General features: G+C 45.1%; 1 protein-coding gene and 1 long non-coding RNA gene across 2 annotated transcripts in view; one reads left to right on the forward strand and one right to left on the reverse strand.

Moving 5' to 3' along the window:
* Positions 1-27,946, forward strand: part of CHST15 (carbohydrate sulfotransferase 15) — a 525,836-nt gene that overhangs the window by 56,957 nt on the left and 440,933 nt on the right. The window contains exon 2 of the mRNA XM_085601655.1: positions 3,717-3,850. The gene's annotated coding sequence lies outside the window, so the exon portion shown is untranslated. The remainder of the gene's footprint in view (positions 1-3,716; positions 3,851-27,946) is intronic.
* The window catches only part of LOC146866811 (uncharacterized), a 347,751-nt gene that overhangs the window by 5,883 nt on the left and 313,922 nt on the right, over positions 1-27,946 (reverse strand). The window lies entirely within an intron of this gene.

The following is a 27,946-nucleotide window of genomic DNA, read 5'->3' on the forward strand; positions in this document are numbered from 1 at the left end:
GAGGGAAGAGAACAAATAATTATGGCACCAATCTAGTAAAAAAAAACAGGGATTGACTACTTGCAGTTCTACATAATGTATCTAGAACTACAGCTCTCATTGAGAGTAAAAAGTAGGTTTAGCAGTGTACACCTTTCTAAACATTATCAGAGTGGGAAGAGACAATAAGGAGATGGCCGTGTGAGAAGTGAGCCAAATCTCCTGAGAGTAACTAACTGGAACGTATTTGGAGTATGTTCTAAAAGTAATGACTTAGGATGGCAAGCATTTATTAGACAACATTATTTCTATTGTGTACAGGAGACCTGGGCCGTCCCTGAAGTTGATGTGGATGTGTGTACCACTCACTATGCTTAAGCAAGTAAACAGAAATCCGGTCGCCCGTCTGGTGGGTTAGCCACTTGGGTATCAGTAAATTTACAAACATCTGTGGCATTTCTTAATGTACCAAGTATGCCGCAACCAAAATAGATACTGGACTAGCTGGGGTTCGGCCATCAGGAAATGTTATTGCCATATTAAATTTCTATGTCCTCCCAGGGATGAAAGACAGGTGTGAGTCTATCCTAGCTGCCTATTCGAGTGGCCCTTGTTGATTTTAGTCAGATCTGATTGTAGAGATATGTTACACCACATATTATTAATCTGTGGCTATTTTAACATCTCTCTAGGTAAAGATAGGCAAAGGAGCGCAATTCCAGAGAGGATTTCTCGTGGGGAGTACCTGAAGCTGTTATGAAGCACAGCAAAGTGAATAGGGGGCTTCGGGAATGTTTTCCAATCAATAGCCACAGCCCATCTGATGTCCCAGTGAATATAGCTTTTAGAGTAGTAAGCGCTTAACTCTCATTGACTATATCTTGATTTATATTTAAGCCGGAAAGACAGTATGGGATGTGCAGAAAATTCTCCACCCCAGTAGTAACCATAATCCATGTGTTGCCTTTCCAACTAGTAATAAAATCTGCTAGGCAGTAGGCAGGCAGTTAAGCGTAGAGTAGAAAACTATAAACTCTTTTTTCCGAGTATGATGGAATTAATGTATTCTACTCTGAAAGAATTGCTAATAGTACCTAGAGAGGCCAATGAGGGCAGAGTGATAGCCCTACATTAGTAAATTATTACCAAGGCATCCTTTTTCTTGACAACCACAAAATCCACTAATCATATTAGTGATGGTTGTCAATATGGTGGCTAGTACAATAGAGAATGTTAGATTATAAAGAGAGAGCTATCATGTACCATAGTGAGGTGCCACAACTCACTAGAAACAGAGATAGCCTTTGTGAAAACAAAGGCAAAATGATTGTCCGCCAAGAGGAAAAGGTGTGCAGACCAAAAAGGATGAGTCAGAAACAAAAAATGGGGTTGAGAAGATGCCCCTTCATATGACTCACATGACTGACGTGTTGCGCCAGGCCCAGTGTGGCTAGAGAACCTATGTGCACTGCTACCTCAGGGCGGGTGATATCTTCCTTCCAGAGAGTTATGTCCCCTAGCAACATACAGTTAATACAGAATATTTCAATGCTTAGGGAGCTACACAATCTGCCAATAGAGATTGAGTCAAAGTTCTTAGAAGGGCCCCAAGGTCAATAATGAAGGAGAGAAGAGAAGGTAAAGGCATATTGAAGTGTGATAGTAGAAATAAGTGATTACGCTGTATGAAATGAATGATCTAAGATAATGAAATCCAACAAGGACTTCCATTCATGGGAAGACCGCCATTTTTAGGTCTCGCCTGACCCAGCGCATGCACTGGTCTGGCAAGACTTTTTGTGAGGGCGTAAAAAAAATGCTACCATGGCCGGCCTAGAGCTACAGTGCATGTGCGCGGGCACGTGCCGCGCTTGATCGCGATCGCTATCTTTTTCACTTTCGCTTTGATGTTTGATCGGTTCGGTCCTCTTCGCCTTCCGGTGTACTTTCCTTCGTATTCCTGCGCACCCTCCTCTTGCCTTCCAGTTCCTCTCTCCTTACATTCTGACTGGCTTCTTCCCTTTCCTTCATATTGTACTCTGTTTTCTTGCGCTCTTGCTGTCCTCAATTTCCCTACACATCTTCTAATCTTTGTTTTCATCCTGGCTCTCTTGCTCTCCTGCATTTACCTATCGCTTCCTCTATCTTTTCATTCTACTGTAATGTTTGTCCCCTTTCCTTTGTATTATTCCTCTACTCTGCATCCATTGTGGCTCGCCCTCTCTTTAAGTCCTCTTCATAGCCAATAGGTCTCGCCTTTGGGAACTTATAAGTGTTTAGCCATGCAACAGTTGCATAACTAAATACTTATAAGGTCCCAAAAGCGAGACCTATTGGCTATGCCAATGCTTGTTTATTAGAGGGATCGTGTCTAATTATATTGTATCCTAATGAAATGGCCATGGTCAAATCCGGATTAGTCAGGTTTTAGCTACATATAAAAAGAACACTGATTTGGAGTTGTGGAGGAAAGCCATTGTGAGTTGCAATCGTACGAGCGTTGAGGAGATGTTAAGCAGCTGCAATAGTCCCTGTCTTGGGCCGAAGACGGGGGTTCTTCATTGTCCTTTCGAAAGTATAAGACAATGAAAAACTGGTGGCTGATTTAAAACAGGAGGCAGAAACAATTGTATATTTAAAGATAGCCGACGTTCAAGGGTGCAGAACTTACCTCGCATCTGTAGCCAATTGAAATAAGTTACTCTCGAGAACAGGCAAAATGGCTAAAGCAACCCAAAGAGTTTCTGGTGCTGGATGTGGCCATGGAACGGATGGGGGCACCATAAGGTTTGCCTTTGTCATGTCTCATGTGACACATGGCAGCTGACTGAGCATCTCCCTGTCTCTACCATATGTGCTTACAGTATATCATTCCCCCGCTGACGTTCGACTGTGTGAGAGAAACTTGGTCCGCCCTTCACAAAGTCAACCTTCTTCTCTGGTTACTGCCAACCTCTAATTCTCAATCCTTTACCATCATCTTTGGATAAGGGCAAACTCATAGAGGCAATCTTCTCAGGGTCTAACAGCTTCCAGTGTGCTGGCTTGTCTCCTCTCAGATTCTCTGAGGGGTTTCTATGAAAGTAGACATTGGGAACCGGCAGGGGAATTCCAAAGATCTTCTTCACAAACGACATGTGACATTTTCTGAACCTATGTCTTTGAAACCTCGGCATTCCAAGTGGCATGGCAGCTACTGGAGTAGGAGGGAGTCTTATGGCTTATTGCTTTAGAGACTGGTGTTATATTGTCAGCATAGTTTGGTTGTAGAGAAAGGTTTTTTTTCCAATTAAATTTCACATAATGTTTCCCTTGTGTTTGGGAAACCCTCCCTTCCTCCTTCTCTTGTTTATCAGAGCACCTAGAATATTAGTCCTCTGGGCCACTTATTTCAGTTAGTCCTCCACATACATGGGTTTTTGCTCCCTCGTAACCTGCCACAGTGCAGTAGCTTGGGATCAGCCAACACTGAATCACCCACGTTGTGTTGTAAGATAAGGAAACAAGCTTCCAGCAGATAGATGCTCCCTAATAATTAGACCAAGTAGTTGTTAGTTTCTGTGTTAGTCAACCCACCTTACAGCGTTCCACATTTTTAATATCCATACTGAGCAAATGTTCAATTTTCTCCTACCATTATGCTTATTCTTGTCCTCTGCTAATTCCTTTGTAGCCTCCCTTCTCTGTACAGGTTTTCCATTTTTTTTAAATGTTGCCATCTTCTCTTCCTATTATAGGCATTTAAGCTGGCAGACCAATTCAAAAGTCATGAACCAGCCGCGAGTATCTTGCCCCAGCTGGTAGCTCCTTGGAAGTAGTGGCCAGAGAGGGGAGTGCTGGCACCAAGACACCAGTCACTGAGGAAGCTAAGGTGAGTGTGCTGCAGAGCGGTGGCACTGCATGTTGCGAGCCGACCACTATCATCAGCAGGCATCCATGTTCTTTTTTTCAAGTTGCTGTGAGAAGTTGCCCTGAAATATGCTGTCCGCTAGTTATAGTGGGCACCCTGTATCAGTCCAAACAACCCCTTATGGTGAATAGGTGAAAGACAACCTTTAATGAAAGCTATCCTAGTGGTAGCTATGGAGAGCAGCCTTCAGGCTAAGTCTTGAAGGAATGTAAAGCAGCTTGTTTTACCAGTCTATATTCTCTTGAATGACCAAATGAAAGGACAACCACACCAGATATATATTTAAAATATATGTATTTAAGATTAAACACACTCTAGTCTCTTTATGAGACTGGAGTTCGAAGTACTTAAGTTACAAGTTAGCAATCAACAGTAATAGCACAAATACACGTTTGGGCCCTAGGAGCGTACCAAACCATATATCAATAATGTGGTATAAGAACCACGACTGAACTAGACACAAGGCCTAGAGCCTGTAGAATCGCTGGGACCCCAAGGAACCACCCAAGGTAGTGACACAGGGGACCCACGGGGGCCGTGTGTAGTGTGTGAACACAGCCGCGGGTTCCCGTTAGCTTCTATGGGCAATGTCGCGGTTGGAAATTTAAAGATTAGGGACACTTAGAAATGAGTCAGGACCCAACCCTTTTGGACTTAGGAAGTTCTAGGGCTAGCACCCATGGGAGCACCGGAGTTCTCATGTTACCTCACCCAGGGAAGTCGGGTGCATAGGAATCTTTTGGTGTTGGGTCGCGTCGTCGATTTCAATGGAAGCTGGTGAAGAAGTGCTGCTGCCGTGAAGAGGAGAAGTGTCCGAAGTGATCCAAGCCTGGATCTAGGATGGAAGGAACCTGAAAGCAGAGGGGACAGAGTCTGGGTCAGTTACCAGTGACCAAGGGCACGATAGACCAGTGCCCACAGATGTCGGGTGCTTCAGGTAAGTTGACAGGTGTCTTGACTCTTCAGCCACGAGGTCCAGGAGGTGCCGATGACAACCAGGAGCTGGATTTGAGCTGTCCCACAAAATCTGTTGAGTGCTGCAGTGTCGGCGACCAGATTGGACCCAACAAGCCTTGGCAACGGCAAGTCACTTGGAATCAGAGAAAGAACGGCGGTGCAGACCAGCAAGGTCTGGGAGACTCACCCAGCAAGGGTAAGTCAGGGTACGCCTGGTGCAACCAGGAAAGCCCAATCAAAAGAGGAGTTGCCTTTGTGGGGACCCACTAGCCAATGGGCTAGCGATCGCAAAGGAGCCTTAAGCGGTCGCACTGGAAACTGGCCCATGGGTCACTCATGGAGTGGAGGCCAGAAATCTTCAGTGCAGGAGATGCTCAAGGCTGGGGCTACTCGAAGCCCAAAACACAACTTCGAGGAAGACCAGAAAGATGATGGTGCTACAAAAGTTAATGGTGTCCAAGGGTCACGGTTCCACATCACCCACGATAGCCACAGGCCTCAGCTTTGCTGTGGACTCAGGGTATCCTAGGGGAAGTCTGGAAATCTACCTCTGGTGATGCAAAGACTTCGGCGTCCGGCGGGAGCTTCAGCGATGCAGACTGGTCAGTTGCTTCTTTGGTGCTTGCCAAGCAGGGGAGTCACTCCTTGACCCCAAGGGAGATTTCTTCAGTCTTCTATGCAAAGTAGAATGTCGAAGGTCCAGGATATATATTGCAGAGTTTCGTCCAGGGTAATCTAAAGTCGCAAGGACTGGGTTCCCATACTTATTTTAAGTTTGGGGGTTGGACATACTCTAGGGACCCACCTATGGGAGGGTTTGGAAAGAGGGGTGGTTACACCGATTTCCTTTGTCCAGTTTTGCACCATAGCAGGGACATGTAGCCCTTGCAACCGGTTTGAACTGGACTATGCACAGGGACATCAAGTGTGCCCCCAGTGCAGGACTTCAAAGCACCAGAGAGTACTCCCGCCAAGCCCCAATACACATCTGCTTGTCTGGGGAGGTGGTTACACCTCCCTGGGACAGGAAACCTATTGTCCAGGCCTCCCCTGCCAGAGTTTCGATCAGCAGCAGGAGGCATCCATTTTGTGATGCCAGGGCTGTAAAAAGTCCAACCGGGTTAGACCAGTGTGAACATGTCTCTCCCTCTAGAAGGGTGAAATGCTACCCCCGCCGCCAGAACTGGCGGGGGGGGGAGTAGTATTCCAAAGCGTTTGACACCAAACACGACATGTTTCCGTGCAGCCATCCCAATGTTAGCATTTATCGCGAGGTTATAATGCACTTAAGAGTATATGGTCAGGCTGCACCACAAACAGCATCAGAGGAGGTACTCCGAACGCTGCAGAGTGGCTCTGCTCATGCAGAGGCACCCTCTCACATAAAAACCAAGCACTCTGCCTTCAGGATTGTTAAGGCCTGCCATAGGAGTGACTGATAGGTTTTATATGTGTGTGCAATGGTAGTGATATAGGTAGCCTATACCACTGTAAGGGGTGCAAGCACCACCTTACCCAGGCTGCAGTAGCAGACCTGTGATGTCATTTTGGAGTGCTTCCCAGGGGTGGCATAATACATGCTTCAGCCCCTGGTAGGCCTCTGAGGTACCTATGCCCTAGGTACATAGTATACCATATACTAGGGGCTTATAGAGAGGAAGCAGCTAGGCTGGGGTCCTGATTAGCAGGGCCACAGCCAGACAAAGGTCGAAAAACAGTGACACACCAGCAAAAAGTGGGGGTACCCATGTTAAGCAGATCCTACTCTCCTACAGTTGCTGCTTCTCTTTCTCTGCAGATTGGCAATGCTATACATTGATGACACCTTGGTGCCGGTATACTTTCTGGTTCAGCTGCTCATCTTATTTGTGGAGCAGGTCTTCATCGAGGCCTCGCTGAAAAGTCATCTAAGGTGTTCCTCAATGCGGATCAATTGCTGGGCAATAGTTTGCTGAAAGCGGCAAGTTGTTTTATACAATCAAAAAAATGGTATAAAGGGATAAATGCAAAAATGTTTTTGAGTAGAGCACGTTTAATTACTCTCGCTCCAATTATTATTTTAGAAGAATTATATCAAAACATATTTACACTCTACATAGATAATAGCACCTAATAAAGAAGAAAGCAATATATATATACACAGAAAATGTACATACACAGTAACATGACATCAATCACAACATACAATACATAAAGCAAAAAACATCAATATATAACACAATAACCCTAAAAAAATAATTTCCACTAGTGTCCTCCTTACAGGTCTGGAGGGACCACTAAGAGGTAGTCCAGATAGTCTCTTAAAGTCTGTCAATTAGTATAGGTCATCCCAGTGTACCATCATGCAATGTCAAATCATCACTATAATTCCAACGACTCCTCCTTTCTGAATGTCTACGCGACCACGTTTCGGCCTTAATCCTTCTTAGGCCTCCTCAGGACAGGGTTAATACATTACTGTACAAGAAAGCAGCAAGTTGGATATGCTGATGCACAGTGTCAAGTTGGTGAGTGTGGGTGGTGTTGGACTTGCATAGTGGGATAATTGGGATTCCTGCAGTACTTAATTTGTGCCGATAGTTGTTTGTGATTGGCACTGCCACTCGCTTTTGGGCACAGAGAGTTATTATTATCAGACTCTGTCCCAGAGCAAGTGAGAGCAAGGAAGAAAAGGAAAAAACAATGGGAACAAAATACATATAGGAAAGCAGTGTCAAATGAAGTAAGCAGGGATGAAAACCTGAAAGAGAGAGATAAAGAGATATGAAGTGTGTAGTGATGGAAGAAAGAGACACAATGCTAAATAAATAGAAGAATAGGTAGCCTTGGTATTGATTTTACACATTAAGTAATGGATTTACCAGTTGGCTGGGGAATGGAAGTTGCTTTCATGGCTTCCATGCATCCGTGAACAAAGCCATCGTCCATGTAACCCCCTGCTCCTCAACGCAATGTGTAAATATGTGGGTGTTATGTCGCGGCACTGCCTGTGGTCACACATTTTCATGTGCCTGATGGGGCTGGCCTCCACCACATTGGCCAATCACTTAACAGCTTTCATTAAGTTGCCTGGTAATGAACCAATGCATGTGCGACCCTCGCTGGGCAGCACCTGTAGCAAGTGCGGAACTATTTCAAGGCAGGGTCACAGACAGGCTCTGGGGAAGGGGGCTGCAAGCACATTGTTTTCCCTCTCATAGTGTATTTGCGATTGACATTGTTCTAGGAGAAAACAATGTATTTTTAACATGCAGTTTTCCACAAGGAGTGTTAATGTTAGCCATTAACAGTCAGAAGTTCCTATTTGCATATCAAATGCTGTCTCTGCCCTCTCACCCACTGGGCTGTTTAAGCAGAAAGTAAGTACCTAAATTGTAGTTTGCATTTCACTTGTTTGACAAGTGCACTGTAACACATCAGCCACTGAAAGGAATTGGAGAAATGTTGTATACCATCCGCAATCTTCATTCTGCAATGGAAACACCCCTTCTTCGTCGTGCCTAAGCAGAAATAGTGCAAGCATCCCCCTTCGGAGGATACATATAGGTACGTAGCAGCAGAGCAACCTTTCCCCATCAAAGGACAAATACAAACCTAGCCACAGCAGTGCAACCTTTCCCCATCAAAGGACACATACAAACCTAGCCGCAGCAGTGCAGTCTTTCCTCATCAAAGGACACATACAAACCTAGCCGCAACAGTGCAGCCTTTCCCCATCAAAGGACACATACAAACCTAGCCGCAGCAGTGCAACCTTTCCCCATCAAAGGACACATACAAACCTAGCCGCAGCAGTGCAACCTTTCCCCATCAAAGGACACATACAAACCTAGCCGCAGCAGTGCAACCTTTCCCCTTCAAAGGACACATACAAACCTAGCCGCAGCAGTGCAGCCTTTCCTCATCAAAGGACACATACAAACCTAGCCGCAACAGTGCAGCCTTTCCCCATCAAAGGACACATACACACCTAGCCGCAGCAGTGCAACCTTTCCCCATCAAAGGACACATACAAACCTAGCCGCAGCAGTGCAACCTTTCCCCATCAACGGACACATACAAACCTAGCCGCAGCAGTGCAACCTTTCCCCATCAAAAGACACATACAGACCTAGCCGCAGCAGTGCAGCCTTTCCCCATCAAAGGACACATACAAACCTAGCCGCAGCAGTGCAACCTTTCCCCATCAAAGGACACATACAAACCTAGCCGCAGCAGTGCAACCTTTCCCCATCAAAGGACAAATACAACCTAGCCGCAACAGTGCAACCTTTCCCCATCAAAGGACACATACAAACCTAGCAGCAGCAGTGCAGCCTTTCCCCGTCAAAGGACACATACAAACCTAGCCGCAGCAGTGCAGCCTTTCCCCATCAAAGGACACATACAAACCTAGCCGCAACAGTGCAGCCTTTCCCCATCAAAGGACACATACAAACCTACCTGCAGCAGTGCAACCTTTCCCCATCAAAGGACACATACAAACCTAGCCGCAGCAGTGCAACCTTTCCCCATCAAAGGACAAATACAAACCTAGCCGCAGCAGTGCAACCTTTCCCCATCAAAGGACACATACAAACCTAGCCGCAGCAGTGCAACCTTTCCCCATCAAAGGACACATACAAACCTAGCCGCAACAGTGCAACCATCAAAGGACACATACAAACCTAGCCGCAACAGTGCAATCTTTCCCCAAAGGACACATACAAACCTAGCCGCAACAGTGCAACCTTTCCCCATCAAAGGACACATACAAACCTAGCCGCAACAGTGTAACCTTTCTCCATCAAAGGACACATACAAACCTAGCCGCAACAGTGCAAGCTTTGCTTACCCACAGAATTGGTACAGGGTGGCAGTAGCAAACAGAGACGAACAGATCCAGAACCGACGACAAAATACTACAAGCTTCCATTGGTCAAATAACAAGTATAATTAAGGCATGAGGGATGTGCAGTTTACTGACAGATCTCTGGAGCTTGTGCTAACTCACTGAGGGGATTGTATAAATGGACGAGTACGTGAATTTGTGAGTTCTGGCGCCATTCTCACTCAGGTGATGTTCCACGTCAACATCCTTTACTGGAATGAATGTTCACAACGTTAAAGACATGACTAGGGGTCCGGATAGGGACCCGTTTCAATGTCGGTTTCTAATATTTTCAATGTCCGTTTCTAATGACAGTACAATGCCCTTAAGTGGGCATGGGTGAGGCCAGGAAGTCTTGTACTCCATTCCCGTCCTGTGAAGTCTTAGGCAGTCCAGTCCCAGTGACTGGTGGTGCTGCCAGATGCAGGAACTGCACACCAGTTGATTCCACAACCAAAGCACTCTAGCTGAAATAATCTAAACAGAGACACCTAAAGGCACAGTGGAAGCATGCTCAGTGTATATGTTTACAGCATGCAGCATGTGACCTGACATCACAGAGCCATGACTCTGTGGACTGGCATGTCCTATTTCTAAGACAGCTCCTTAACTTCACTCTTTCCCAACTCCTCACAGTGTTGTGTGGTGTTAGTTCTTTTTGCTGACCACACCCCACGCACCCTGTGACAACTTAGGAAAGGGTGGGGTGGAGGCAGCTAACAAAATTACCGACAAGCAGTTCCAGGAGTACAGGGCTGACACTGCACATGCCCTGGGCTGTTTAAAAATTTGAGGCTGCTTCACGTCATCGGTGTGTCCTCCCTGCAGACCCCCCAGTACTAAAGGCCTGGGCTGCCACCATTTCAGCCTATATAGCCTGCACAAGATTCACCGTAACTGGCACGCGCTCAATAGCGCCTGTGCCTCTGCAAAACTTTCTGACTGTCTGTCTGACATGACAATATCGCTGTTAGCAAGCGTCACATCAGGCAGGCAAAGGCACTGCACCATTTAAACAAGCAGTGGCATAGCCAATAGGTCTAGCCTTTGGGACCTTATAAGTGTTTTGCCAGACCTATTGGCTATGTTGTAGAGCAGTGTACCTGCTGTGCAGCATGTTGAAAAGTTATAATAAAGTGTAATAAGCCTTTTTGTTACCTTATATGGCCATCCTGTGAATGATGTCACAATAGGTCTCAGACCTACGGCAGACATAATCAAACATTGTTGGCGATCATTGGATATGCAGTGCCAGTACTAGGTAAAGAGAACTGTTTTTCCCTTCCCTGGATAGCCCCTTTAGAGCACACCGTGTCATTCAGCCGCACAATGTATTCCTTTTGAATACGTGCAGTGAGCGTGAAGTCTACAGCACACGTGCATGAAGGTGGTGCTTGCACATGCTTGAGGTATGATGAGCACAATTAAAGCCAGTCAAGAACGTCAAAACAAAACTTGTTTTGATCTGTTTGCACCTGATGAAAGGCAGCAGGACAGCAGAGTGGGAAATAAACAGTTATAAGTGGGTGGGTGTTGCTCATAGCTTTCAAGTTATGTATTAACAGAAGCAACGAAGAGCGCTGTATTTATTTTGCTGACGCGCTACCTGTTAAGTTGAGGTGAGCAGTTGGTAAGATGAAAGATGGCCTTCATCGGCTGTGCTTTTACATTGCCCTAAAAACTCCTTTTAAGCAGCCATCTCATTTCCTCAAGCGGTTATTTGCCCTGCTGTGCTTTGATTGAACTCTGAATTAAATTTCTTTATTTTTCCTGCATTCTACCTGTGGCTGGATTATTCCTGCAACTTCCTTGTGGTGCTCCTTCTTCCGCGTCGCCCCTCCGGAAGAACTTTTTCAATACTACACACAAAGAGACAATATCACCAAACACCATATGCTTTGCTTGGCCAGTGGATGGATGGGAGTGAAAACAAACCACAGTAAACCAGCATAAACAGGATCTCGCTGTACAGGCTGAAATTTAGTGGGATGAGGCACCTTAAGTAGTGCAGAAGGTTGAGCGTTTGCCCTTGAATTCAGCAAACATTTAGAAATGTAACCATGCAAACTCAACTTTGCTCTCATCAGTCTTGGAAGCTAATGAAATTGATCCACAAGCACTGCAGCTGCCGCCTTGCGCGCCGCTACTCGCTCCCGCAGGCAAAACGCCACGGGAGTGAATATTTAAAACAAGAGAAAGCGAAAGCACGGCACGTTGTGTGGAAATAGTAACCTGACCCACGAAGAATGCAGCGGCCGCACTGCGCACCACTGCTCACTTCTGAGAGAAAAAGAGTGTGGGAGTGAACATTAGAAAAGAAGTGGGACATGCATCCGCCTTTAGCCATTTGCGTGTTTTCATTTTTGAAAGACACACGCAAAAGCCAATACAATGTGGGAGGAGTCAGACCCACACGGAGAAAGCCAGAGAAGCCACAAGAAGCATCGCAGATCAGCACATGCACGCTGCCTCAGGCTCGACCTAAAAATGTCTATGGTAACTGCTGTTTGCAATTACCCTACAAATGCCTTTTAAAAGTGGACAGGTGGGGCCCCTGCACCCAGTACTAGGAGTTGCCCCTGTCTGATTTGATGATGGTGATGGGATGGTGAAAGCAATACAAACTTAAGATAAATAACCAGAAAAGACTGCTTTCCCATAGATATTATAGGGGAAAATGGAATATACAGAGCAGATCTGAAACCCAAAATAGCCCAAAAGTGTCACCATGGACAAGTAAAGAGGGCCATTTTTTCATTGCATGTTGGGTGCTCGACTCTTAACATTCTTCAAGGAATAAGAACATGACTAAAATGGAACATTTTTGGTGAAATACTGAAAACCAAAAAAGAAAGGAAAGAAGTATGTCTTAATATGACCAGACGAGAAAAAACACACGTGAAGAAGCAGATTTTTACACAACAAGATATCATGAAATCCAGTATACAAATTTTTTATTTATGCAGTATGTCTTGTCTGACTCGACTTGCCAAATAAGAGTACAATTTTTATTTAGAGTTTTATTCATTGATGTGGTTTAAACAATCTAATTAGTGCAAGCCTTGTATGCTATCAATCTATGAGATGCTATACATTGTTACACCAATACACAGCAGCAATAGCATGGGAAGCAAAAGAAATCAATGACATCATACCAATTGTTTTTAGAATTTAGAAGGATGACAGAATTTAGAAGTCTGTAGACACTGCTTGATCATCCATCCATGTAGGGCCACTGGACCAAAGAGGGATAGTATGAGACAGTAGAGTATGATGCTTTGGAGGTGCAAAGGTGAGGTGTAGGTGGCTGGATGGAGAGTGGGTCTTGACTATGGGGTAAAGAGCACTGAGTGATGGATGGACCCGGGCTAGAAGACGTATCTATGACTCAGATTATGGCCATTGGGACCGGCAGAGTGAGGGCCAGCTAGCCACGATTAGAGGACTGGGACCACTAAAAGCAAGGTAATGTGGTAATGTGGGGAAAGCAAAAAGTTCAACTAAAAGTGATGTAGCTTGACAGTGGCAGACGAAAGACAAACTTTTGGGGTCAGGACAGAGCCATATAAAGGGTGCGGCAGTAGTGATGCCAAGATTAGCAGAAGCAAAGGGTATGGCTGCTGGATAGAAAACAGGCCCAAACTCCAGCAGACCAAAGGTGCACTGTTCGAAAGGACTGGAGGAACAGAGCCATTCGCTGCTGCATGGGACTTAGCGACAACCAATATATGACTGATAAGAGAGAAGGGACGGCAGTGAGCTCAGGCAGGATCAAAGGAAGCAGACTGCTGAATGGAGTTTTACATTGGCAAAAGCACAAGGTGTGACCACTGAGAGGAAGGATTTAAGAGGAGGCCCAGATCACATCTGAATAAAGTCTCACTGTTGTGGAGATGACAATATCCGCTGACTTTCTATGCAGAAAAAGGCAAGTGTAGGTACAAGGTGAATCTGCAGTGACTCTAGTAAGGAGAGTGTTAACTTAAAGACTGGTGACGAGGACTGCTGTAGGGTCTATTCAGAGATTGGGTGGAATCTTACTTATTTTGTTTGGAAATGACAACATGAGGGTCCCTGTCCATAGATAGTATTAGAGTCTCTCCCCTGTTCACAGTCCCTCATAACGTGGTCTCTTATCATTAGACTTATTTTGTATAATGTATGGAAAAAGAGAGGTTTGACTTAGTTGAGTTCAATATAGAATATATGATCTGCAGTGTCCCATGCTGATATATTTGTGAACGAGTGTAGCACCCCTAAAATCCTACATCCCAAAAGACACTTCCACATCATACCTACTTGTGGGTGGGTTGGAGACCGTGTTAAACCTCAATTTCATGAGGTAATGTGTCCCAAAATAGGATGCAAATCAGTATATCAGAAATACAGTCAATTTAGAAAGGACTGACTCAATAAGTGAGTTCTAGGGTATGATGAGTTTTAAAAGATTTATTACAAAAAAATCAGAAAACACAATACAGGATAATTAGGATGCACATTTTTTAAATCATTGCCATTAAGGCTCTCAGCAATAAGACAGTACAGAATAATAAACAAAATGTAAAACATTTTATGTCCCAAATGAACAGCAAAATCAGTAAGAAATCAGACAGCCTCCCTAGCCGCACACAAGATATTCTGGAGGACTCCCAAATTCAAAGGTTTATATAGGACATTTTCTCATAGAAACTCATAGGTAGTGTAAATTCATCATAGTGTGAGCAACAGAAATACATTTTCAGCAAATCAGAACATTTGATTAATAATCATCATACAGGCTTCCACCTAAGCACTATCCAACTACATGGATTTTGAGTCAGCTCCCTCTGACCTAATGTGTTCTGGGGATGTCAGAACAAATTAGTTACAAAAACAACAGTGAACTAATATGAATGCAATATTTGAACCTTGAAGAAAGTTACAATTCTGAGCCCAGGCTAGAGAACCTTCTCAGAGAACAGTGTCAATAGGAAATAAACACAGATGACTTGCTTGACTGTATGCAGCAGAAATAATAAACAGAAAATGTGACATCCATTTGAACAAGATGTTGTTGAGGCCTAGCTAATGCCTAGTTTGCATAAGCCAAGAAAATGCACTTTAACTGGCTGTATCAAAATTGTTTCAAAGGCAATAATATCATGTCAGTGTACATGGATTCAAGTGTAGATCCATATTCTGTACTATGTTAATGTTGCACCACTTGAAAACACATACAATTTCAACATATACAAGAATGGAACAGCTTATCCCTGGAAGTTGCTGACGCAGTGGAAGAGGTGGTTATATTAAACCAATCATACTTATGCACATCATCCGCCTGGTGTGAAGTTGGTCCTTGGTGATACCACAGATGCTGGACCACTATCATTCTTTACTCACGTGTCTCCAAAATATGCATTCTCTCCATTAAAAAAAGTCATCAATTTCTTATGCCAGGTGGTCTTTAATCTCTCACTACTAACCCACCTACTCCCGTTGCAGAAAACACAGTGGCTATTTGCCAGCAGCAGAGCTACCTACATTTTGCTTTCTCATCTTGGTATTAAGTTATTCCACCGACTATCCCCTTACTTTCTTAAAAACCTGCCTTCTGTGCCTTCTGACATCCCTTAGCTTAGACCATTCACCTTCATGACCTTTATGTTCTTCAGACCTTTACCTCCTCACAGTTCCAATCCCCCTTGTGCACATCCTTGTATTGCACATTCCAACTTTTTCTCCAGAAGGGCCACTCATTCTTTCACAAAGGTTCTCAGCCTCCCATCCTCAACAGAGGGTCTTGCATGCTCGACAGAAGTGTCTCGCCCACCTCTGCCCCATATCTCCCATTGCCTTGCCTCTCCTCCCCTTGCCCCCTTCGTTTCCGTGCTCCCTGCTGCATCCTGCAATGTACAAGTCAGATATGTGTTTATTAATGTGTGTACTGCCGCGTCCGCTATCTTCAGTCTTCGTCCACACTACCACCTGATGCCTTGAGGTGATCATTCGGCTCACCCTATACTTGGTTCACTATGCCACTAAATGTAGTTTTTCTTTGTCTACATGATATTTCGGCTCAATAAAACTTGAATAAAGATTTTTAAAGTTATTGCAATACAAATAAAATTAATGTTCTTGTGCAAAAAATAAAATAAATGTTCTAGTCGTCAACAATACAACTCAAAACACCCGCCTGCTCGTTGAAACCTTTCAATCTTGGATCCCCTAATCTCAGAAAGCTGTACAAAATGAATCTTTCGCTGAGAATCGTTTGAACCAGGGAATACCCTTCCGAGTAACAGAGAAGTTGTCATGTTCTGGAGTGAGGAAGGCTAGACACCCTCCCTATTCATGAAATAAAGGTGCAGGCAACGCGTCAAATCTGAAAATGAACATTTCACAGTAGGCGTAAGTGTGCACTGCAAGCCCTGCGAGACGCTGTAGAGAGCGTCTGTGCTGGGTCTGTGACCCCGGCCCCAATGACCCGAACACAGGCCATGGCCATGAGACCCAAGCGGGGTTTGTCCACTAACGAGGAGTTGGCAGCACAGGAAGCCAGACCTCTGTTGAAATCAAGTCAAACGTGGTGACGTGACAGGGGCATATGGCTGACATGCCTCCTATTGTTTACATTTGCTATGCGCGGTTTATCAGCACTGGGGACAAATACATAAATAAGAGAGGCCTCCAGGCACCAGCCTGACTCAGCACCCTCTGGATGCACCCCCTTTGGCCCCTGTGGTGTAAACTGTGCCTGTCCTTGTGCACTTTCTCCAGCCGCAGCAGTAGGGTGCCTGGCTCCTCTATTCACTGCTATCAGCAGAGCTGGGTCAAGCCTATCTTTGACATGCTTGGAATGTGTCCTCAAGCCCTTCCTTGGCTTTCATGACAGGGAGGACAAGCTTCCTCTGCTGGTGCTGTCCAGGCTTTGTTCACAGCAGCAGGCTCAATGAGCACGTGCCGCTTTAATATGTCTTAAGTACTTTCATTTATCACAACAATTAGTGGTAGGAGCATTATTTTCAACATATCGCAAAGTCATATGTTCCAGTTTTTCTGTTGGGCGTATCATGGTTTTCATCTGGAACTGAAGCACTGTGCGCATCAGCAATGTGGGACCAGATGTCTCAAGTTTCTCAGGCCCATGCAGAGTAGCCCATGTAGTCCAGGTGTTTGTCTTTGCACTCTGGGACACTTAGATTTGATTTCTGGACTCCAAGTCCCAGGGTGTGATGCGCAAACCTGGACTTGGATGAGCTGCTCATGCATTGACTGGTGAAACTTTAGAGATCTGCGATCCATCAGGACATATGTGACAAAGGGAGTTGAGGAAGGTGACTGGTGAGGAGTGACACCCCGCGAGGACACTGCAATTTTAATATAAGCCTTTCTGAAGCAAAGAGCATAGAGTTGGGGAGGGGTGGGATTGTCTATTGGCAGAAGTCTGCTGCAGGTGACGTCAGGATAGGAAGGTAGTGTCCATCGCAAAGTACTTTGAGGAAGCATTCAGGGAAAGGGTCTTTAACCTTCAATGCACGTGAACGTGGATGGGACACGGGCAAGTGGAGGTCAGTAGATTATAGCGCTCATGATCAGGCATAAATGGGAAAGGTCTGTTGGAGGTAGGGATGAGGTGCCTTGTATTGCTTTGAGGACCAGGGGAAATAGCTTAAATATTGCCTTGTGTAAAGCCAAGTGCCAGCAGATTGGCTGATGTGCTGGCGGGATGGGATAGTATGTGTGTGTCTATGGACATTGTAGTGTGTTTGGGTAGAAGTGCTGAAGTAGGCCACGCAGTCGTCTGTAGAGAATGGGTTTGTTAAGTTACTAGTGTGAGTGACAACTGCCTTGATGGAAGCCACACCGAGCTCCCACAAGGCCCTAGAAAACTGACTCTAAAGATAAGATATTTTCTGTGATTAATGTCTAAGTCGCCCATTACATCTTGACACAAGAATCTAAACCTGCCTCATTGAAACTGCAAGTGGTAAACGTGCAACAACCAGTCAAACCTGAAACGTGCCGTGGGCGATAAAGAACGAAGAGGTACAAACCGCACTGGAGGCATTGACTGCTTCCAGGGCTACACCGTTAAGAGGGCTGTGTAATCACTGGCTACAGAGAAGGGGCTCCAACACTGATTAAAAGTCCCACACCCTTCAAAGATGTTGTACAGAACACAAAATGCAGGATGAATGGAGTGGCAAGAAGACACAGCTAACGTCCAGAGGATGTCAAGCTGTCCCTTTAATATCCTGCAGCTTGAGAGTGAGCTTTTACTGAGGTCAGCGGGGCATCCTCTACAGCTCTTATATCAGGCTGTCTTTTCCACAGGGAATAAGCGACAGTCATCCAAAATGGGGTTACAGAGCTGGAGCTCTGTCCAAATGGCTAAACAGTCAGCATTTCATACCACCCTGGTGAACAGGGTATAACCCCATGACAGCAGATCCTACACAATAGTGCTGTCTGCCAGTAGGCCACTGCTGGAAACTTCTAAGTGCTACATTAGTGCTACATTAAACCTGCAGCAGCAGAATAAAGAGAATTCCCTTATCACAGACATGCTGGCACACATTACCATAAAGACCCAACAAACACGATGGTGGCACTCTGGCACACTTGTGCCTTGTCATATGCCACCTGTGAGTGCTTTTTGTAGGGAATGGTACCCTTCCCCTCCCCACCCCCCTTGCGGGTGGTGACCATGCACTCAGGACCTACCTGAGGGAGGATATAGAAGAATGAGGTATGAACAAAGGGATGCAGGAACACCGAGGTGGCCCTTATTCCCTCCTTTCCATTCACAAACTCTCTAGGGGAGGCTGGTGGCTGTTCACTTCTCCTCACTGACATCCCCCAATAGAGGCCTGATGAGGGATCTCTCCAGGATCCGAAGCAGGCAGAGGGCAGATGGTGAAGATCTCTCCTGATGCACATCTACAAGAGGTGGGACTGACCTCATATCTCCGTCCTCGCTCACAGTCACTGAGGGCGGAGGACTGGCACTCCCCCCGGTACACGATCACCAGAGCTAAAGATGACGTTGGAGCTGCTTTCTAGCTTATTGAATGACTGTCCTTGAATAACGTACCTAAAGGCCAAACTTGATGTGGGCACTCCTACGAGGTACTGACCAGGTAGAGAGGCCTCCTGCCATACATCCCACCGAGGTAGAGACCTGACTTTAAGAGACAGCCAATGGATGTAGACTATGGTACATACACTGTGGAGCTAACTCCCCAAAACAAATGTGGATGCGTACAGGTGTCATAGGCTCTGCACTTTCACCCCACCTGTGACATCTGATTCTGTTAACACGTGCAATCAATGCATGCCTCCTTCTCCTGGGCTCAGTTCCCACAGAGACAAGGTACTCACTACAGGGGCAAAAGAGATTTCAATATCGTTTGCCCCTGTCTGTAACAGCACAGATGACCTAATAAAGCTAACAAACCATGGAATGGAATGTGCTGTGCAAAGCTACCAGTGGTTCACATTATTTCAAGCATCTCCAACCATACATGTGAAGTGAATACCCTGACATGGGTCCTGGGATCACCTGACTCATCGGGTCTAATAAGACTGACACTAGCCTGCAGGGGATTGTGTTAGCAAGGATTGTGTTGGGGATGATTGTGTTTGGGATGTTTATGTTAGGGCTGTTTATGTTTGTGTTGGGGATGATTGTGTTGGGGATGATTGTGTTGGGGATGATTGTGTTTGAGATGTTTATGTTAGGGATGTTGGTGTTGGGGATGATTGTGTTTGGGATGTTTGTGTTGGGGATGATTGTGTTGGGGATGATTGTGTTTGGGATGTTATGTTAGGGATGTTTGTGTTGGGGATGATTGTGTTGGGGATGACTGTGTTTGAGATGTTTATGTTAGGGATGTTTGTGTTGGGGATGATTGTGTTGGGGATGATTGTGTTGGGGATGTTTGTGTTGGGGATGATTGTGTTGGGGGGATCGTTTTAGGGATACTTGTGTCGGGGTGATTGTGTTTAGGATGATTGTGTTTGGGATGCTTGTGTTGGGGATGCTTGTGTTGGGGATGCTTGTGTTAGGGTGATTGTGTTAGGGATGCTTTCGTTGGGGTGATTGTGTTTGAGATGATTGTGTTGGGGATGCTTGTGTTGGGGTCAGTGCATTTGGGAGGATCGTGATAGAGATGCTTGTGTTAGGGATGGTTGTGTTGGGGGGATTGTGTTAGGGATGCTTGTTTTGGGGTGATTGTGTTAGGGATGCTTGTGTTGGGGTAATTGTGTTTGAGATTATTGTGTTTGGGATGTTTGTGTTGGGCATGATTGTGTTGGGGATGATTGTGTTTGAGATGTTTATGTTAGGGATGTTGGTGATGGGGATGATTGTGTTGGGGATGATTGTGTTTGAGATGTTTATGTTAGGCATGTTGGTGTTGGAGATGATTGTGTTTGAGGATGCTTGTGTTGGGGTGATTGTGTTAGGGATGCTTGTGTTGGGGATGGTTGTGTTTGAGATGTTTATGTTAGGGATGTTTGTGTTGGGGATGATTGTGTTGGGGATGACTGCATTTGAGATGATTATGTTGGGGATGATTGTGTTAGGGATGCTTGTGTTGGGGTGGATTGTGTTGGGGATGATTGTGTTGGGGATGATTGTGTTTGAGATGTTTATGTTAGGGACGTTGGTGTTGGGGATGATTGTGTTGGGGATGCTTGTGTTGGGGATGCTTGTGTTAGGGTGATTGTGTTAGGGATGCTTGCGTTGGGGTGATTGTGTTTGGGATGCTTGTGTTGGGGATGCTTGTGTTAGGGTGATTGTGTTAGGGATGCTTGTGTTGTGGTGATTGTATTTAGGATGATTGTGTTGGGGAGGATTGTGTTTCCGATGTTTATGTTCGGGATGCTTGTGCTGTGGTGATTGTGTTTAGGATGATTGTGTTGGGGATGATTGTGTTTGCAATGTTTATGTTATGGATGTTGGTGTTGGGGTGATTGTGTTTAGGATGATTGTGTTTGGGATGCTTGTGTTGGGGATGCGTGTGTTAGGGTGATTGTGTTAGGGATGCTTGCGGTGGGGTGACTGTGTTTGAGATGATTGTGTTAGGGATGCTTGTGTTGGGGTGATTGTGTGTGGGAGGATTGTGTTGGGGATGATTGTGTTAGGGATGCTTGTGTTGGGGATGCTTGTGTTGGTGTGAATTGTGCTAGGGATACTTGTGTTGGGGTGATTGTGTTTAGGATGATTGTGTTTGGAATGCTTGTGTTGGGGATGCTTGTGTTAGGGTGATTCTGTTTGAGATGATTGTGTTAGGGATGCTTGTGTTGGGGTGATTGTGTGTGGGAGGATTGTGTTGGGGATGATTATGTTAGGGATGATTGTGTTGGGGTAATTGTGTTTGAGATGATTGTGTTTGGGATGTTTGTGTTGGGGATGATTGTGTTGGGGATGATTGTGTTTGAGATGTTTATGTTAGGGATGTTGGTGTTGGGGATGATTGTGTTGGGGATGATTGTGGTTGAGATGTTTATGTTAGGGATGTTTGTGTTGGGGATGATTGTGTTAGGGAAGATTGTGTTTGAGATGTTTATGTGAGGGATGTTGGTGTTGGGGATGATTGTGTTTGGGGATGCTTGTGTTGGGGTGATTGTGTTAGGGATGCTTGTGTTGGGGATGCTTGTGTTTGAGATGTTTATGTTAGGGATGTTTGTGTTGGGGATGATTGTGTTGGGGATGATTGCATTTGAGATGATTGTGTTGGGGATGATTGTGTTAGGGATGCTTGTGTTTGAGATGTTTATGTTAGGGATGTTTGTGGTGGGGATGATTGTGTTGGGGATGATTGCATTTGAGATGATTGTGTTGGGGATGATTGTGTTAGGGATGCTTGTGTTGGGGTGGATTGTGTTGGGGATGATTGTGTTGGGGATGATTGTGTTTGAGATGTTTATGTTAGAGACGTTGGTGTTGGGGATGATTGTGTTGGGGATGCTTGTGTTAGGTTGATTGTGTTAGGGATGCTTGCATTGGGGTGATTGTGTTTGGGATGCTTGTGTTGGGGATGCCTGTGTTAGGGTGATTGTGTTAGGGATGCTTGTGTTGTGGTGATTGTATTTAGGATGATTGTGTTGGGAATGATTGTGTTTGCGATGTTTATGTTAGGGATGTTGGTGTTGTGGTGATTGTGGTTAGGATGATTGTGTTGGGGATGATTGTGTTTGAGATATTTATGTTAGGGATGTTTGTGTTGGGGATGATTGTGTTAGGGATGATTGTGTTTGAGATGTTTATGTTAGGGATGTTGGTGTTGGGAATGATTGTTTTTGGGGATGCTTGTGTTGGGGTGATTGTGTTAGGCATGCTTGTGTTGGGGATGCTTGTGTTTGATATGTTTATCTTAGGGATGTTTGTGTTGGGGATAATTGTGTTTGGGATGATTGCATTTGAGATGATTGTGTTGGGGATGATTGTGTTAGGGATGCTTGTGTTGGAGAGGTTTATGTTAGGGATGTTTGTGGTGGGGATGATTGTGTTAGGGATGCTTGTGTTGGGGTGGATTGTGTTGGGGATGATTGTGTTGGGGATGATTGTGTTTGAGATGTTTCTGTTAGGGACGTTGGTGTTGGGGATGATTGTGTTGGGGATGCTTGCGTTAGGGTAAATGTGTTAGGGATGCTTGCGTTGGGGTGATTGTGTTTGGGATGCTTGTGTTGGGGATGCTTGTGTTAGGGTGATTGTGTTAGGGATGCTTGTGTTGTGGTGATTGTATTTAGGATGATTGTGTTGGGGATGATTGTGTATGCGATGTTTATGTTAGGGATGTTGGTGTTGTGGTGATTGTGTTTAGGATGATTGTGTTGGGGATGATTGTGTTTGCGATGTTTATGTTAGGGATGTTGGTGTTGGGATGATTGTGTTTAGGATGATTGTGTTTGGGATGCTTGTGTTGGGGATGCTTCTATTAGGGTGATTGTGTTAGGGATGCTTGCATTGTGGTGATTGTGTTTGAGATGATTGTGTTAGGGATGCTTGTGTTGGGGTGATTGTGTGTGGGAGGATTGTGTTGGGGATGATTGTGTTAGGGATGCCTGTGTTGGGGATGCTTGTGTTGAGGTGATTGTGTTAAGGATACTTGTGTTGGGGTGATTGTGTTTAGGATGATTGTGTTTGGGATGCTTGTGTTGGGGATGCTTGTGTTAGGGTGATTGTGTTTGGGATGCTTGCGTTGGGGTGATTGTGTTTGAGATGATTGTGTTCGGGATGCTTGTGTTGGGGTGATTGTGTGTGGGAGGATTGTGTTGGTGATGATTGTGTTAGAGATGCTTGTGTTGGGGTCATTGCGTTTGGGAGGATCGTGTTAGAGATGCTTGTGTTAGGGATTGATTGTGTTGGGGTTATTGTGTTAGGGATGCTTGTGTTGGGGTGATTGGGTTAGGGATGATTGTGTTTGAGATGTTTTTGTTAGGGATGTTGGTGTTGGGGATGATTGTGTTGAGGATGATTGTGTTTGAGATGTTTATGTTAGGGATGTTTGTGTTGGGGTAATTGTGTTTGAGATGATTGTGTTTGGGATATTTGTGTTGGGCATGATTGTGTTGGGGCTGATTGTGTTTGAGATGTTTATGTTAGGGATGTTGGTGTTGGGGATGATTGTGTTGAGGATGATTGTGTTTGAGATGTTTATGTTAGGGATGTTTGTGTTGGGGATGATTGTGTTAGGGATGATTGTGTTTGAGATGTTTATGTTAGAGATGTTGGTGTTGGGGATGATTGTGTTTGAGATGTTTATGTTAGGGATGTTTGTGTTGGGGATGATTGTGTTAGGGATGATTGTGTTTGAGATGTTTATGTTAGGGATGTTGGTGTTGGGGATGATTGTGTTTGGGGATGTTTGTGTTGGATGTGATTGTGTTAGGGATGCTTGTGTTGGGGATGCTTTTGTTTGAGATGTTTATGTTAGGGATGTTTGTGTTGGGGATGATTGTGTTGGGGATGATTGCATTTGAGATGATTGTGTTGGGGATGATTGTGTTGGGGATGCTTGTGTTAGGGTGATTGTGTTAGGGATGCTTGCGTTGGGATGATTGTGTTTGAGATGATTGTGTTAGGGATGCTTGTGTTGGGTTGATTGTGTGTGGGAGGATTGTGTTGGGGATGATTGTGTTTAGGATGCTTGTGTTGGGGATGCTTGTGTTGGGGTGATTGTGCTAGGGATACTTGCGTTGGGGTGATTGTGTTTGAGATGATTGTGTTAGGGATGCTTGTGTTGGGGTGATTGTGTGAGGGAGGATTGTGTTGGGGATGATTGTGTTAGAGATGCTTGTGTTAGGGTGATTGTGTTAGGGTGATTGTGTTAGGGATGCTTGTGTTGGGATGATTGTGTTTGGGATGCTTATCTTACCATTCTGACCGGGCAGATTGCTTGTCCTTTGCCTGCTCTGATCGTTTCTGGGTCAGGCCGGATCACTTGCCTGTAATGGCACAGAAGAGTTAAAATACGAGAGATGGAAACTCAAATGTGCCCGGAGTAGCTACTTTGGGCACATTCCAGTGCCCACCCCGTGGTTTAGACACACTGCGGCTTTCCATCCATCACTGTAATGCTGTCTCCGGCATCTGAGGTCATTTCGAAAACACTGGGACCACATCTAACGTGGAACAATCCCGCGGAGGCAGATGCCGGAGCAGTGCGCGAGGAGCTATGTTTAAAGGAGGGTCTGGGTGTTGTGCGCCGGTCTGGCGTGACTTCAGTTTATCTGAAGTGAAGAGGGCTGTGCGGAGCCGGGTGGGGGTCGACGCCGTGTCAGTCAGTGGGCCGGCTCGCGCTGGCAGCTTCCGGCGGCGGTGTCCACGGCTGGCTCGTGCAGATGAAGCAAGCTCTTGAGTTTAAGGATATTCCCGCCTGCGGTTTGTGTTCACTGTGGGGCGTGCATCTGTCTGACCTCGGCGTCCGTCCCTGGTATTCTAACGCTGCTGTGCAGTATTGCTGATGCTGACGGGAGCCTTCCTTGACACATCTGGAGCGGAGCGCGAAGAAATATTGCTTTAAGATCGTACAGCGTTTAAAATTGCATTTTGCGGTGCTGCGAAGATAAGAAGCTGTTGTGGAAGAGAACGTTATGATCAACACCGGGCTTAAAGCAACCACGCACAATAATGTGTCACGGTCACCAGTGTCATGCTGCAGTGCACGAGCAGGCTGCCATGTCCCCTCATGGGCTACTTTATTAATCTGCGGGAATCCACGCAAGAAAATACACGTCTACAGTAAATCAACAATCTACCTATAAATGCATGCTTTTAATAATTGAGTCTTTTTATACTAAACAGATCAGAGGTGAGGCATCTGACATAACCTTTCCCCATGAGCCATCAGGCATACCATCTTGATCGTTAGCCTGTAAGGCCATAACCAACTATAAACGCCCACATTTATTATGTGTAATACCAGGCCCTTTTTCAGGGAAAGCACACAACGTGTGCACAATACATCCAGTAAGAAGGAGAACAACATGTGGGCAGAGCCAGCCTCGCTCTCCGTAGTGCTAATTAAAGCTCTATTTATATTGAGCAGATAAGGTCTGGCGATAGGTGCACAGTCAAACCAGGCGTAAGCAGCCTTATGAGGTTAAAGCAGGACAGAAATGCCCGTGTTGAGCCAGGCTGCATGGCAGGCCAGGTGTATCCGTAAGGGCGTTGTATGAAACAGCCTTACAGGGCTGCCATAAGATGCCCCAAAATGGCACCGGATTGTAAAAAAGCTCTCAAAAATGACTGCTAAGGTTAAGTGAGAAGAGTGATTCGGAGCTGCACGTCACCCCCCTCCCTCCCACCCCCCAGTGCTTTAAGACCCTCACGGGCGAGTAGCCCGCTTCACAAATTCCTGATAGTTTGATTGATTGATTGAGAGTGCACAAACGGCAAAATATAATTTTGCCTGGGATTCTGAAAATGCTTGCGCCAGAGCTGCTGGCTGAGCTAGAAAGGCCAAAACTGAGCCAAATACACTTTATGCCCAACCAATCCGGAACACTGGAGCCTGAAGTAATCCAGGCAGGCAGAAGTAAGTCTTTTCTCCCAAAGCATTCCTCAAGATCACTAAGTACCAAACTCGAAAAGAGTTTTCAAAGATAGAGAAGCATAAAACGAGCAACTGAAGAATGAACAAAAGCAAAGGATTCTGCAAAAACAATCGTGATACACCCACAATATTTACAAAGACAGCAGAACATCAGAGATGGATAAAAAGGCGTTTGAGTTAAAGGCTTAGAGCACTCAAAGTGACTTTTATTCTTAGGTTTGTCAAAGACAACTCCCAAAATCCCAGTGTCATGTGGACACAAAACTCAGGAGAGAGTATTCCACTCAAGATGATCAGACTCACTAAATGAGCCCCTTCCATATGCAATTTCTTATTGTCCCTTAAACCCAGTGATCAATTCAGAAAACCTTTTCCAAATCATTATTTGGGTTTAGTACATTTCAAAAAGTGTTTTAACGGTCACAAACCCTCAGATTGACCGAATCTGAGGATTTACGACCGTTAAAGCACTTCGCACGAGCCCCTAAAGCACATAAAAGACAGCACATGCTCAGCTGTCCCCTCTGTGGCTGATACCCTTCTTCTTCCTACCAAGAGCCTATAGCAGGCCACCAAACCCTGCTGGTCCTTCCCCATCCACTGGCCTTGCCGACAATCTAAAGAGTCCAGTGCATCTCAAATATAATGCAAAACTGATCTCAGTAACCCCTTGGATAGAGAGAGAATTGTGAGGGTGCAGAATGCATAGGCTTAATTTGTGTTGGTGGATGGCAACAGCATTCATTTTTGTGTTCTGGAACTTATTTTGAAGTCTGGGTTTAGACAATCTAGCTGTCAACATATTACTCAGAATACACATAGGCAGTTAATATGAATGAAGTGGTGGGAATATATCTTATGCAATTATTGCCTCTTAAGGGTTTTGGCCATGAAAAGGGCATAGCATTTGGATTTTGGTGCTTATTTCACCAAAATCTGTATGTGCCATTAAATAATGAGCATTTTTCTCCCTTTATGTTCCTGAAGGTTTGAATAGCCAAAACTTAAAAGTGGATGTTTTTATCACAACTGGTACATAGTAGGTGCAATATAAAACACACAACTCATAATGACTATATGTATAGTAACAGGGCCTACCGCATATTTTGGAAATTAATGGCACACTCATAACAAGGGCCATAGAGTGGCCTCCAAGTCTGCCAATTTTAACCGCTTTTTCGGCCACCCTCTTTCAGTGATTGGGTCAATAATTTCTTGGCTCTGTCAGTCTCCAGTGGAGTGCTTGCATTTAAGTGCACGATGGACTACTTTACACTACAGACTCAGGGGGATAGCTTCAGGGTGGGGGTTTGGGGTGTTACGCCCTCCTAGTAAGTGTGTTTTCTGGTAAATAGTTGGGTCCAGGTGCCTTCAGTCGGGTATGGTGCGGTGTCTGTCGGAATTCACCAGGAATTGTTCCATACACACAGATAAAAACGCACACACACTCCCTCCCTGTCTGTTCTAAAAATCTTCAAAAACATTAGTTATTTTACAAAATATTGTATTTTTTCTCATTTCGTACTTGTACCAAACCTCATTTGTCTCCCTTTCTACTGCCCCTTTAGCCCTTCTCATGCACCCTGCTTATCGCATTACGTGTTTTAATATTATATAGCAAAACCAAAGGGGATGATGGACGGAGTGTTGAACAATGCAAGCACTCACCCCCAGTCAACTGATCTGGGTTTGATCCATCACCGTTCTTTAGCTCACTCCGCCACCCCAGTTCAGACATGGCCATATGCAAATCAGCCTGACCCTGTGCCTCATGGGAACAGTCCAGCCCGAACTGCCAAGCCATGTCTTCCCTAAAAATCTTAGGTCCCTGTACATATGTTTTTTGGAAATTAAGTACAGGTCCTTTATGTTACAAGGAGATTTCAATAGAGGATGCTTTGCCTTGCTCTCTTGCTCTTGAGAGAAGTCTGCTTGACATCTTGGCATGATTTAGGTAAGGTTGTGTTATATTTAGGAAACTCTGGTTTCCCTAAAACTACACCTGTGTCAAGAATTCCTGTCATGCGAGGGGAGGAAAACGGTAACCAGCGTAAACGGACTACATCTCCCAGGATGCTTAGCGGTTGAGAGGTTATGTAAACAGGAGAGCTGTTACATAACTCAAGGAAAACACGCCCTTATGTAAACAGGAGAGCTGTTACATAACTCAAGGGAAAACACGCC

Source organism: Triturus cristatus, chromosome 1_2 (assembly GCF_964204655.1).
Source record: "Triturus cristatus chromosome 1_2, aTriCri1.1, whole genome shotgun sequence".
In the NCBI taxonomy this organism is placed as follows: Eukaryota; Metazoa; Chordata; class Amphibia; order Caudata; family Salamandridae; genus Triturus; species Triturus cristatus.